At 40.8% G+C, this 13,271-nt stretch overlaps 1 long non-coding RNA gene across 1 annotated transcript; it reads left to right on the forward strand.

Moving 5' to 3' along the window:
- The first annotated feature begins 535 nt into the window (after positions 1 to 535).
- Positions 536 to 13,047, forward strand: LOC125329656. Its single transcript, XR_007205229.1, has 6 exons — positions 536 to 649; positions 3,281 to 3,412; positions 5,991 to 6,159; positions 7,110 to 7,170; positions 7,931 to 8,021; positions 12,900 to 13,047. It is a non-coding gene; the product is annotated as an uncharacterized LOC125329656 (long non-coding RNA).
- The last annotated feature ends 224 nt before the right edge of the window (positions 13,048 to 13,271 follow it).

Below are 13,271 nucleotides of genomic sequence, written 5' to 3' on the forward strand. Positions count from 1 at the left end.
GTTAAGAATAAGGTAGTTTTATGACAGCACATGTTAACAGTTCTGAAATTTAAAGCGTGAGTTTTCTTGCAAGCTGTTTCTGAACAGTGGAGAAAGTTGTGGCAATCCTTCACAAGTTGTTTGGAGGATAAATCCCAAATTTAGAAAGGTCCCTGTCTTACAGGAGGCAGCTCATGTAGCTCCAAAAGGCTTTGTGAGCAAGGTAATTGTCTGAGTTGCTGCAATTAAAGAAACCAGCAGTGTTGTTTCTGCACTAAAGAAATGCTCCTGCAATGGGCATGCTTGTTCAGGGTTTACTGGTGTAATCCCCATTTTGCCTCTGGGAAACCAGAAGGAAAACACAGAAGAAATCTTTCAAGCAAAGCTACTTCATATCATATTGGAATAAAAAGCTCTCTTATCCTGCAGAAGTTAATATTGTTGTATTTTGCTTTGGAGAGTCAAATAGCTTAAGGATATGGGGCTTCTTTCTTCTTCCCTCGCTGGTGTAATGCTGCTGACGTGTGTAATTTCTTCTGCTTTCCAATAGATTTGTTTGCACTGAGTCCTTTTGGTCTCACCCTGCTGTGGTCCCCACTGGCACTCCCCTCCTGGGCACGTGGCCCTGTGTTTCCAGGATGTGCTGGATTTGAAAGAGCTGCTCCCCATGGTAAATCCACCCCACTTCACAGCCACCACCTCCCTTTTCCTCCCGGAGCAAGTCCCGGAGACAGGAGCAGTGTCACAGCCAGCAGTTCCCACAGCGACATGCCATTGAACAATAAAGGGCTGCATACTCTAATGATGATTAATTACATTTTCTCCTATCTTTCTATCAATTAACTGGGAATGTTTCTTTGTTTAAATAATTGTCTTTTGGTAAATAAATGTGTAAACACTACTTAAAGCATTTTGGGGTCTAATTATACTTATCTGAAAGTTAACAGATTCAAGATGTGATTTGTGCTTTAATTGTTTTAAATTATGGTAAAACATGGTGTTGGGTACTGATTTTTTGAACAGCTGATCTCTGATGTGAGACAGTGAGGAACTACAAACAATTGTCTCTCAAACCAAAGTATTTGTGAAGCAGAGTTCTGTCCAAGCCTGTGTTTGTACTGAGGTTTGTTGGCTTTTCATCTGGTCCAACCAGCCACCCATTGACCAGAGCTACTCAGCCAGTTTTAAAAAACAGCTGGAAGGCTCCAGGACCTGGCTGTGGTGCCTGGTGGGGAACGGCATCACAGTCCTGGCACCCCACCCTGTGCTCAGCTGCTGGGGGTGCAGAGCCAGCCCACCAGTGCTGGACACAGCTCCCAGTCCAGCTCAGTGCCTTTTGCAGTGGCACAGATCAGGAATTACTCACGTGCCATGCCTGACCCTGGAGCAAGGGAGATCACAGCTAAATCCCCGTGATCTAAATGTATCAGGCTTTGGGGCTCTCTTACCTTACACCCTTTCATGTCCCTGCCCTCTCTAATAGCAGAGGAGCCCCGTGTCACTGTGGTTTGTTATTCTCATTAGCTCCCATTAGCTGGAACACTGGGGGCCTGTGCTGGGCTCAGGCAGGGGCTGTGTCCAGCCCTAACAAAGATCAGGTACGTCCTGAGGCTTTGGTGAGGGGAAGTGAGCAGAGCAGCCACAACCTCCAGTGGGAAGGGAGGTACCAGGGGTAGTGTCAGTGGCAGAGTCTGCAGCATCCCAGCAGCTTCCTGGGTGGCTGGGGAGCACTGGGCAGAGGGGAATGGAGAGGAGGGATCTGATGGAGGAGCTGGTGGAGCTGGACACGTGCTGGTGTCATGATGCTCTTGTGGTGCTCCTTCTGTGCTGCCACAGAGCCAGCATGAATCCTTGTGTGTGGAATGGTGGAGCCTGTTTGCTCCTGCAGCTGCTCTGACCATCCCCTTCTGGAGCTCAGCAGACTGGAGATCATTTCTGATCCAAGCACACAGTGTGTCCATGCCCATGGACCTCTTGGGTTATGAGTCCTCTGTCTTAATTTCCCTTTCTCTAAAACAAGGGCAATATTTCCGCAGTTCAGGATGATGTTAGAAGGTTAAAATCACAAATCTTGAGAGGGGATCAGGCAAAACAGGATAAGGACAACAATATAAATAAAGAAAACAGTTCTATGCTATTTTTTCCTTACTCAAAACTTATTTGGGGGATTTTTTTTCAGTTAAATTTTTTTTAAAGATAAGGGGAAAAGAAGAAAAAGAGGGAAAATTGTCCCACATATGCAAACAGAATTTGCATTTGACTGCATTAAACTTTTTCTTAAATTGCAATTAAGCAATAAATCTTCACCAGTTGAAAAAATAAAGGGAGTGGGGTGGGGGAAATTTATTAGATAATGTAATCTTTCAGGCATTTTTTAATTTCCTTCTAAGATCTAGAATATCAGTCCGAGTCCCAGGTAAAGTAGGATTCAAGTTTTCAGCTGCAAGTTGTGACTCAAAGTGCTTAGCTAAATTAAACAGAACAGATGTGAAAAATAAGATGAGAGCTATGCATAGAGCTCTCAAACAGCTGTCCCACCTTCCCCTCCATTGAAGACCCCGGCCTAATTCCCCTTTGTTGACTAAAGTCTGCAATTCGATCCTAAAAGCTTGTCAGAATAAAGTACAATGCTTAATATAAGTTTACATTTTAACTGTTTTTCTTTGATATTTGACAAGGACATGGGAAGTAGCTCCAGAACTTTCTCCTGGGCCAATTTGCTCAAGGTTGCTGTGAACCATGCTTCCCCTTGGGCTGCTTGCCCCAGGGACTGCACTTAAGACCTGGCACCTGTTGGACACCACAGCAATTAATAATTAATTAAACAAATAACCCCTTTACATGTCACTGGGAAATCAAAGCTTCAGCATAAAAAAGAAATTTACCTTTTAGGTTTCCAGAAGTAACCTTTGCCCCAACACTTGTGCAGTATGGGCAGGAGCAGATATTTGCTTTTTCCTCAGAGTAGTGACTTTTACAACAGATTAAAAAAAAGGAAAGTAAAGGATAGGAAGGAAAGGTCAGCCTTGTTAAATCCTTTCTAGTAAACACTACTCAGCTGCAACAATGTGAACCAGTATCTGAACATTTAACATCTAAAGAGAAAAAGAAATTATAGACATTCTTCTGGAGAGGAGGATCAGTGGAACCTCTGAGTGTACATTTCTGTGCTCACTTTCCAGGATGGAGTACACTTTGTCTTACTGTTAGTATTTTGCTTTCAGATATGACAAGCATATCATGGCCTTTTTTAACCTTTTTCTTCCTTTTTTCTTTCTCTTTTTTTTTTTCTCCCCCAAAGAGTAGCTGCACATTAAGGAGATAAGTGAACTTCAAAGGGCTAAATACCAATCAGAAGATGGAAGATGGCCACACATAAAGCTACGCTGCTTCTGCAAACCCCTTTAGTAGCCAGACAAGGTCACTGATCAGGGTAATTTGCAGGAAAAGTCAATTTCTCAAGTACCCAAGGCAGGTGTTGTGCCATTCTGTGACAATTTACTGAAACTAAATTGAGGAAGTTGAAAAAAGCAAAGGTCATGAACCATGGGAGAAAGGAGGGAAGCAATGTCTCTTTGACTGTATTTTTAACTCCTTTTCAACCAAAGCGTATTTACAAATTACTGAGCCTGTTTCCACTTAAAAAAAAATCCCACTTGTGTAACTCAGACGTGTTTATGAAAACCTGCACTAAAACCTGGTTGCACAATGAGGAACCTTGAAGGGTGGCTAAGGAAAACACAGAGTGACTCATGGGGAACTCTTAGCAGAGTAAAGGGGAAAAGCAGAAGTTGTTTTTTTGTTCTGAGAACATTTCTGAATCTTCATGACAATACAACCTGTGTGAAAGTAGACAGGATGGAAGTGAAAAGATAAAAACCTTGTCTGAGAAATTTGAAGCAAGCCACTGAAATGACTTCAGAAGGACGGAAGGAGAGTTGATGTTTCAAGAAGTATCTGGGCATGTGTCTGCTTCAATTGCTCCCCAAAATGCACTTTTAAGACTTGGTCCTTCAGGAAAGGGCCTGGGATGGTCTCAGTGTGCCAAGGCTATGAAATAAGGAGGCAGAAACAGAAGTGAAGGAAGTGTAGACCCTGCCTCAGCAAACTTCCGTGGCAAAACAGATTGCCACAAGTGTTGCTGATTTGGGATGAGGAAGAGATAAATCCAAGACCTGGTGGGCTGAGTGAGGTTCAGATGACAAATGGGTGTATTCCAATCTTATTTCCTTCTCCTGTGACCACAGGTTCTGACCTGGTGACCTCTTACAGTGCAGGAGATGTTTGAGTGGAAATAGTCCAGTGTTTGTGCTATAGCTGGCACTGGTGTGGAACACCCAGTCAACCCAAAACATCTACATCCTCCAAGAAGGAGCAAAACTAAGCCAAACCAAGCCCCACCAACACTTTCTCTCTTTTGCTGCCATCCTCCAAACTGAACAACTAGTTTTAGTAATTGTGTTGGTGACACAAATACACTTGTAGCTCTCCTTCCTCTTCCCTGTTACAAGATTATTTGCTTTGTGATAAATTTTCCTGGGTCGTTGGTGGTGCTTAGCTGTGCCTCTGGCCGTGAAGCCTGGGAAGTTTATGGGGCAGAAAAAGATCATTCTCTATACTTGTTTTTTGTGGGCTTGAATCCAAATCTAATCAGGACAAACTTCCCCAAATCCTTCCTTGAAGGGAATATTTCAAAAGAGAATAACCTTATTATTATCAGGCCCTGCTTTGAATAGGTAGACAAGGAGAAAATAGTTGCTGTATTTTGGTTACAGCTACACAGATTGAAAAGAGTAAATTTGGTTAATAGAGTTTGTGTATGTACACTCCGTGGAAGAGATGGACTTCCATGTGGATGCGAATAATTAGAAAACGCTTTTGACTGGGACTCCTGAATTTGTTTGTTTCAAATTCTGTAATTTTTGAGTGGGTTTTGCCCCTTTTCCACCAAGTTGCAGCATTGTTGATCTGCACATGCAATGAAGTCCTGTAAAAGCCATCTTCTCTTTGCAGGACTTCTCAGAAACAATCTGTAGTTTGGGATGTACTGAGCTGGAAGTGACTGGACTTCTTTTCTCTGCCACAGCAGAGAAGGCTCAGTAGAAAGATTCATTTAAATACAAAGAGACTATAATTAGCCTCCCAAATTACTCCAGCCGTGCTGCTACCTCACTTCAGCTGACTAAAGATCTCTTTATGACACCAGGAGATAACTGTTTTATGTGTTTGGGCTATTCCCAAGCACTGCTGGTCAAACCAGCCACTCGGTCAGGTCTTCTAGAAATACAATCTATGAGTTCCTTGTAAGTACAGGACTATTTTTATTTAGCTGTTTCAGGGCCCCTTTGCCTGAAAACCAACCCAGTTGTTTAACTTTGAGGAAAAGAGCCCTAATCTCTCTTACTTCTATCCCATGTCTTTTACATCCTGAGACTGGAAACAATCTATATCCTAAACACTCAGAGTTTCAGGAATGTTAAATAAGAAGGCTCTATCTGCACTGGGCAGGAGGACATGAGTTAGTTAGTCAGGCAAATAAACAAACACAGTAAAACACACAAATAAAGCCACCACACCTGCAGGAATGTTAGATATGTTAAAAGGGGTTGCATCCCTAGGCGAGCTACGCTGGTTCACTTTTCATCACCAATGACCATGTTACACATGCAGCTGGTGACATTACTTAGCCTCCAGCAAGGTCAGAGCACACCATGGAGTGAACAGAGAAAGAACTGTTCCCCTGTTTGTAGCAAAAACATGGTCAGAAGTGATTTGAACTCCAGCTGCAGCTCGGCCTGCACAGCGATAGTGAAGCAGTGCTGCTACCAAGGGCTGGCTCCCCTTTCTTGTGGAAGCATCTCACTGCCACAAGGACACCTTCAAAACAAAGATAGCTTTAAAATATCTTTTTATCTCATGGAGCTTGTTTTCACAGATCTCCCTAAAGTGAATTCTAGAGAAATGAATATTCAGGAATGCATTACAATAGAGGTTTTTGTTGCACTTTGTAGGCATGGAAATGAAGTTTTCTGTCTGGTTGTATTGAAGACTGGATTCAGAGGGCCAGGTTTTGAAGATCCTTGGCAGCATGTGGGTCTCTCAAGTGCCTGCTGGGGCTCTCAGAAATGCCCATTCAGCCACATTCAGCTTATATGAAGGACACAAGCCTGTTTCTTAAAGGTGTGAGCACATTTAAAATTTGGACAAAGATATTTTAGAATGCTGTGATAGTCATCAAAGCAATTCCCCAAGAATGAGAGAACTGCAAGATGAATTAAAACACAGACTGATGTGTCACAACTGTTTGTATGAAATGAAATACACTGCTCATAGCATATCTTTAATGCAGAACTTATTATTTCTTTGATTTCCATTAATAGTGATGCATAGGAATATTTAAGTTAATCACATTGCCTGGTCAGTAGATTAATTCAAAGGCACCACCTGAAAACCATGGTTCATTCTGAAAAACTTCAAGTTTTACCAATTGCTAAAGGGGTTAATAGAGACTGTGCATGAGGAAGATAACCTAGGTTTAAAAAAACTATAGTCATCATTGTTCATTTATTCTCTTTATTGAGGTAATTTAATTATCATATAGACACAAACATTTGCTCCCATGCTGGGCTCTTCACATCTGTTAGTAGAGATTTGATTAGGTCTACACAAATGTGCTAGATTATACCATCTAGTTGGTGAAATTCAAGCCACCTGGATATTTTAGCAACATCAATAAGAATAATTCTCTTTTTCCAAATCAGTAAATCCAAGATATATTAAAAAGAATTAATTAATGAGTACCAGATAGGCAAAACAAACATTTGACAATGAATCATATTATCAAAGGTTTTGTGGGAGATCCCTCTCAGCTTATGTTTAGATGTCAAATTATATTACCAAAACTAAACAATCTGTTAAACCGATCTCTTAATGCAATAAGTCTCAGCATCATACTCTCTTTTTTCCCAAAGTCCTTCATGAATGCAGTGCAGCATCTAAGGACAACAGTACTTAAAGCACCAGTAATAATGTTACATTAACAAGTCATTAGTATGAAATAGCTGACTCCTAATATTTTTATTGCCATTAAGGTTTTCTTTTTCCTTTTTTTTTTTTTTTAAATCATGTAGGACCTGATGATGAAAACTGCTAATCACCCAAGGAGCCATTACGAGTGTGAGTCAAGCCAGGGTGAGCATTAACGCCCTGAGTGTGCATTTCTGGGTTATGCTTTTGGAAAGTGAATGACCCAAAAGCTTCACAGGGAATTTGTAATAAATACAGCTGTTAAGATGACATACAATGATATTAAATGGAAAGAGAGGGGAGAGAAAGCAGCTGTTGTCTGCTGGAGGACTTATCTCTTCCGAGTTAGCTTTGTAACTTACACAGATGTGACATGACTTTTTTTCCCTTTCTCCAGAAGGAGGCTGCTGAAATTAATTTAGGTAGAGCTGGAGTGCTTTCCTTTTTTTAAGGAAAGAACTTTAGGTTGAAGTCAGAGAGAACAAGCCTTCAATCTGGAAGTATTTATTAAAATGCATTATTTTAGTCAGTTAAATATTTGTGCAAACATGGAACAATTTGAATTAACTTTTAGCAAGTCCTTCAGGCTGTGAGAGGAGAAGCACAGAGTGGTCAAACTGGCAAGTGAGAGCAGTTCCTAGACCCCAGGAAATGTGATTAGTGTGAGTGCCCGAGCAAGTCCATGTTAATTCAGCTTCCAGTGTGGCTGGCACCAGACTTCTAAAGTGGAGAATGCCACACTGATTTGTTTTGTTTGTGCTTTATGAAACAAAATTGATCAGAGTTCAGCTCTTTGAATGAAGAGCTTTCTTTCTGGGTGGAAGGCTAGTGGCCATGATCAGCCTGGGGAGAAGAACCCTGTCCCATGTCAGGCTCCTTTGTGCCTTCCAGAGGACTCTGTCTTTGTTTGATGCTTTTCTTTCAGATGTAGGGCTGAAAAGCCAGGGAAGAGCTGAAGTTTCTGATACATCCCTGCTCTCTGCACAGGTGTCCCACCAGATTTCACAGCAGTTCAGGTATGGACCCAAAGGATTATGGTAACCTAAGAAAAGTGTTTGTCTGGGTACATTCTTCTCAGAAGTGGTGTTAAGGCTTATGTTATAACGTGTCATTGCAAGAGCAAGTTGGACTAAAAGCTTTCTAAATCCATATAATTGAACTTAATTGTTTACATAATAAAATGATTTTTAATGGAGAACAATTGAACAATGATGATTCAGTCACAAGAATTTGCTTCTAAATCTCCAAACAGGCTTCCTCTGGGAAGACTCACCATCAGACAGATGTGTCCTCACTCTGAGGTAGTTGGATGGCTCTGAAATATGCCCAGCCCATACCTAATGCAGAAAGCAACTGGATGGCAAATCCATCCCATCACAGCCTCAAGAATCCTGCACAAAACTGCCAGGCTTGCTTTGGCCTATTTATTCCATTGAATATGAAGGAGATGGGAGTTGTTGTGAATCCACAATGTGGAGAGATGCTGGAGAGGCAGTAGAGATGCCCATGGGGCTGAAACTGAGGTTGAAGCTCTATTTTTGTTCTTGATGATGTTCAACTCAGGAAAGGGGGCAGATTTATGGACATTTATTTATGTTCTTGATATTCTGCTGATAACAGGTTTGGGGCAGAGACCAATCAACTTTCTGCTGATTTTCTGTGCATTTCTTAAAAAGTGATTGCTGTTTTGAAAAGCAGCAGGGGTGTTTTTAATGTTTTCAGGAATACAAGAAGAGAGATACATTTCACGTATTTAATTTCAAGTCAGTACTAAAATTTAAATTATTTAACTGCCCTCAACTGTGCTCAATTCTCGTATCAAAACTGGCCTGAAGAATTACCTTTTTAATTCACTTGTACTCTGGGCTCTGTTCCACAACTCAGGGCCTGAGGTCCACTAAACCACTGGATCTTTTTGGCACTACCTCAAGTTCTTTTCTCGCTTTCATTATAGCTTGGATATGACTTAAAATCATGTTATTAGCCTGAGTGAGAATTACATGAGGAACAGTGTTATAACAGGGCTCAGCAATGAAGAGGCAGTTCCTCCAGGGCGCTTACAGCATCTTGTTTTACAATATATGATAGAAAAGTCTTTTTGTGCTGTGAGCAGGTGATTTTCCCATTCTGTTTGACACAGCAGTCTGCAGGTGTTGTGTGATCATATGAGCTTTCTTTCTGAGGCATGTCCAGAACTGTAATTCCAGTAGTAGTAGTAGTAGTAATAATAGTAATGGGGAAGTCCACAGTTTAAGCCTTATTTTTTCAAGTAAGACTTTTAAAAATTTTTCTGCAGGTCTTTTTATCTGTAGTATTTTCTCTGTATTCTGATGATAAATGCATCCCTCTTCCTCCTCTCCCTACTTGAACACAATCCAGGACATTCAAGGTGCATCTTCCAAAGTGAAACGCTGATACAGATGCAGCTGCTTTTGTGAGATTCTAATTCTTGCTCATAGGGCAGGTTGCTTTTGAATAAATTACACCAATGTTTCGTAGTGGCTGGAGATTACTTCATTTAATAAAGTAAAATTAGAGGCAATTGAAACATATTAAGTAAAAAAACCCCAAGAAGTTGGAAAGGTCCATTTTGCAACAAGAAATGGATTTGGAAAGACATTTCTTTAAAGTATTGGATTTATTGCTAAACTGACCCACAAAAAACACTACAAAAACATTGACTGGAATTTCTCCAGTGCTTGCACCCAGAGATGGATGGATGTGGTCTGCAGATGGATCCAATCTCAGTTATGCTCCAGCAGGCAAAAATGAAACTGTGGACCATAAGTGACAGCAGAGACTTTGCACTGGGAAGGCTCAGCACCTGTGCTTTGATGAAGTATTGCTAATCAGAGCTGCTGCAGGAATATTAAAATGCAAATGGCCCAATTAGGGTGCTTACTTTTCCAGATCTGCCTCAGAGAAGAACTGCTGTGAGTTTGCCTTGAGTGCTGATAAAGCATCCCATTAATAAAAAGTTTGCTGATTGTCTAAAGCAAATAGGTGGTTCATGGGAGCATCAGAAAGTCTAGAATATCTTTAAATGGGCTACATATTGAATTCTCTAAATGTTTGGCTCCCTGATTACCAAGGATCAAAGGCAAAAAAAGCTGATTGATACTGAGCCCTTAAAAATCAATTCTTTAGGAAAATGCCTGCCCTTATTTAGTGTTTTGGAATAATAAATGATGAAGTGATTTCAGCTGTAGGAGACACATTATGGGCAGCTGCTGGACATTAGTTCAGCTTTGTGTTATTATTAAGAGGTAACAACAGCACAGATCTTAATTGAGGAATAACTGGGAAAAAACCAGTTTTATGAAAAAATATAGGCAGGTTTAGGCTGTTTACCAAACAGACCGCACTTTATCAGCATCTTGGATTCATTCTCCATTCCAAATAGCTTGGAAGGTTCACACAACATGTTTATCCAGAGAGTGAATTCATCTTAAATATCTTTTATATTCTTAACTACTTTTAAAAGTAAGCTCAAGAAGATTTTTTACTTGATAGTAATCTACAAAGACAGAAAATAGGCCTTATTGCCAGTTTGTGGTTAATTATGGTAAACTCCTATCTATAATTTACTCCTGCCCATAATGGAAAAGAGAGTTTTGCTTGAATGTGCATTACATTACATGGGGTTACATCCCATGCAGTGACATGGCATTGTGTAATTTCATACACCCAGATCAAATGGGACATGTTTTTTCAATGTATCTGAAGAGAACCCAGGAATATGTTCTGGTAGAAAAGAGATTTGCAGAGGACCCAGTTCAACAAGTGTGGTTTGTGCCAAACCCAGTCTCTAATGGAAATGTTAATCGCCATGTTTTTCTGCAACTCTTGCAGAAGCAAATCCAGAGTATCTTTTAATTGGGAGTCTTTCTTTATGGTCTTCAGATGTTTATAACTATGCACAACCTAATCTGATTAGGGCCAGACTCTACATGCTGCCTGCTCTGACAAAAGGGGAGAAAGTTCTTGCCTGCAGCCTATGAATTCTGCTCCATTCTACATCTCCTCTGGTATTAGAGGAGCTGAGCACTTTTAATAAAGTATTAAACAACAGCCAATTCTTTGTTCCTCCATTTTCTGCTGGAGAAAGTCGTGTGTGCAGTAGTAAGTGGGAAAAACTAATAGGAAACTCTTTGAGGGAACCATTTTTTTTTTCAACTTCTGTTGAAATAAAAACATTTGATGCAATGATATAAATTTCAAGGAGAACATGGAGCAGAAGGAAAAATTAGGAAGGGATTCTTACAAAGCTTGCAATGCATAAGCTTTCATTTTTGGAGATCTTTCAAATTTATGCTGCTTTCAGTATTGCAATAACCAAACTGAAATTTTTCAATGTAGGTGAATATAATATTTCAGCTGGTTAAAGGAAAGTCAGGAGGAACCTCTAATTTTTCTGTCTTTCATCCCACATCTGAATTTAATAATATTTTAAAGTAGCATATTCCTTCATGAAGCAGAATGTCTATCCTCCACGCAGGTTCTGCCCGGGGAATTTCACTTACTGCTAAGCAGCTCTGGGCGATATTAAAATTGCCTAAGTAACTTCCACAAAGGTCTCAGATCTGCTGCTTGGCTCCTTGCCTTCTGAACTGGCTAGCCAGTAGGAAACAGTAGACTTTGAATATGAGTTCACATTTGGGCTGTCTGGACACATCCTTGCATCCCTTTTTCAGGATTCGTTCTGTGGCTCACTCACACTGTTATTAAGTCCCATAACAGCTTCCAAATGAAACTTTGGCTCTTCTGGTTTAATGTCATCCTATGAAACAAAAAGGACACATCTTTAGGTGTCTATATGCGGTTTGGGGTCTCTTTCCACCTCCTCACTTCTTCTCCCCAAGAGGTACATAATATGACCAATGGCTGGTGGTGAAATCATAAAAATTCATCACTTGTTCTCAGTGTGGAAGTCAAGAAAGAATGAATGGTCAGGAAGACAATTTTTTAGTGTAATGTAATGTTGACCTCTGCAGGAATAATTTGTGCCCTTCAGCATCTGCAGCTGTGTAATAGTCACCAGGGAGCTGTCTGACTCTGAATATATATGTGTATTTTAAGAAGTGTCAGCCAAGTCAGATCTCCAAATGCAAAATGTATTGCTCAGGAACACTGGGAGGATTTGTCTCTCCCTCTGAAAAGCAGTGGTGTAGAGAGCAGCGAGAGTCACAGATGTAACTGGAACATTTTCGTATTCTGATGAGGGCAGGCTGTTTGCAATGCTGCTCAAGTTGGGGAAGAGAAAATTGCTCTGCTTCTCTCAGACCTGCAGCTGCAATTTCACAAGGAGGAAAGTGCCTCTGAAGGGAAATGTGCTGAGAAGTTTCTATAGGAAACACTTGAGTTTTCATCCAAGACAAATGAATTTTGCAGAAACAAATGATGTTATTGTATTATATAAATAGATAATGGTATTGCCTTGTAAACCTTTATTAGGTAGATAAAACAGCCTTTACAGCATTATAAAAGAACAGAAACACCTGTCTATAAAATTCAGGAGTGTTTCTACAGACTGAGGCATGTCCAGTGGTGGTGTTTCTCTCCTCTGTGGCTTTCAGTGTCCTCCCGTCAGTGCTGCAGCCCAAACTGGGTTTTGACATGGCATCCACTGGTGTTCATTGCTGAGCTGGGCACCTGGATGCAAAGGAGCCACTGAAACTCCAGAACACACTGAAATTAATAGAAGTGACATGTACTGGGCTGCATGTCCTTTCAAACTGTTGTTTTCTCTCTTGAAACTCACCTGTCTCTGGAAACTGACAGAAGTCAAGGTGTGATTCAAATGTCCCTTAAGCCCTGCAATGGTGTTGGTGAGACTTAAGCAGAGCAGAGCAGTCGTACACACCTGTGTGTACAAAGCTGCCTTTTTGTCTCAGGAATCACAGTCGAGTTGGAGAGAGAGAAATGGGTGGAGAATCCCAGCAGAATTGGTGGATGCTCATCACCTGCAAAGCTGTGACTCTTCTGCTCTGCCCAGAAAAACCAGTGAGACATTGAAGTGTCATTTCTTCCTCACCTGTGAGATCCAGGTTTGTCAGACTTTCTGTTGACTCAATACCAACAGCTTCAGGAGGATTGCAGCTTGTGACTGTGGCTTTCTTTTTGTTCAAACACCTGGTGTGTAATAATGTCCTTTCTGAAATTTGGCGACTTTCTTATGGTCTGCCTTTCTGCTTACTCACACTTCTGATCCCTTTTTCAGTATTTTCAGCCTACCCAAGGAAAAGTGTGATATATTAGTACAATCA

Source organism: Corvus hawaiiensis, chromosome 8 (assembly GCF_020740725.1).
Source record: "Corvus hawaiiensis isolate bCorHaw1 chromosome 8, bCorHaw1.pri.cur, whole genome shotgun sequence".
NCBI classification, from domain to species: domain Eukaryota; kingdom Metazoa; phylum Chordata; class Aves; order Passeriformes; family Corvidae; genus Corvus; species Corvus hawaiiensis.